This window comes from Orycteropus afer, unplaced genomic scaffold (genome assembly GCF_000298275.1).
Source record: "Orycteropus afer afer isolate SDZICR_OR568_19922 unplaced genomic scaffold, OryAfe1.0 scaffold00085, whole genome shotgun sequence".
NCBI lineage: Eukaryota > Metazoa > Chordata > Mammalia > Tubulidentata > Orycteropodidae > Orycteropus > Orycteropus afer.
Window position 1 is genome coordinate 5,886,330 of NW_006921672.1, and position 1,017 is coordinate 5,887,346.

The 1,017-nt window shown below is 39.8% G+C and overlaps 1 protein-coding gene across 1 annotated transcript in view; it reads left to right on the forward strand.

The window, feature by feature from the left end:
• SKAP1 (src kinase associated phosphoprotein 1) overlaps positions 1–1,017 on the forward strand; it is a 359,819-nt gene that overhangs the window by 3,981 nt on the left and 354,821 nt on the right. The gene's annotated exons all lie outside the window — the stretch shown is intronic.

Genomic DNA, 1,017 nt, shown 5'->3' on the forward strand with positions numbered 1-1,017 from the left:
TGGCTGCACTTCCTCCAGGACAGATCTGTTAGTTCTTTTAGCAGTCCATGGTACTTTCAGCATTCTTTGACAGAACCACAACTCAAAAGCATCAATTCTTCTTTGGTCTTCTTTATTAATTGTCCAGCTCTCACATGCATATACATGCATATGAGGTGATTGAAAATATCATGGCTTGTGTCAGGCACACCTTAGTCCTGAAGGAGACATCCTTCCTCCTCAGCACTTGAAAGAGGTCCCTTACGGCCAACTTGCCCAGTGCTATATGTGGTCTAATGTCCTGACTTCTGCTTCCATTGGCATCGATTGTAGAACCAAGCAATGTGAAGTCTTTGACAGCTTCAATCTTTCCTCCATTTATTGTGATGCTGCTTATTGGTCTAGTTGTGAGGATTTTTGTGTAGAGAATAACAAATTGTGGATGACATTGAGAAGAATGAGAATTCCAGAAAACTTGATTGTGCTCATGAGGAACCTGTACACTGACCAGGAGGCTACTGTTCAAACAGAAGAAGGGACGCTGCATGGTTTAAAATTAAGAAAGGAGCGTGTCAGGGTTGTATCCTTTCCCCATACTTATTCAATCTGTAGGCCAAGCAAATCATCTGAGAAGCTGGACTATATGAAGAAAAACATGGCATCAAGATTGGAGGAAGAATCATTAACAACCTGTGATACACTGATGACACAACTTTGCCTGTTGAAAATGAGGATGACTTGAGGCACTTACTGATGAAGATTGAAGAATACAGTCCACAGTATAGATTACACCTCAATATAAAGAAAACAAAAATCCTCATTGAAAGTGATGTATTAAAGTCTCCCACTATGACTGGAGTCATCTATTTGACTTTTCAATTCTTTTAAAGTCTGATTTATGTGTTTTGGGCCTCTTTCATTGGGTAATTACACACACTGAATGTTAATGGATTAAATGTACCACTCAAGAGACGGAGAGTTGCAGATTGGATAAGAAAACAGAACCCATCAATATGCTGCCTACAAGAGACACACCTT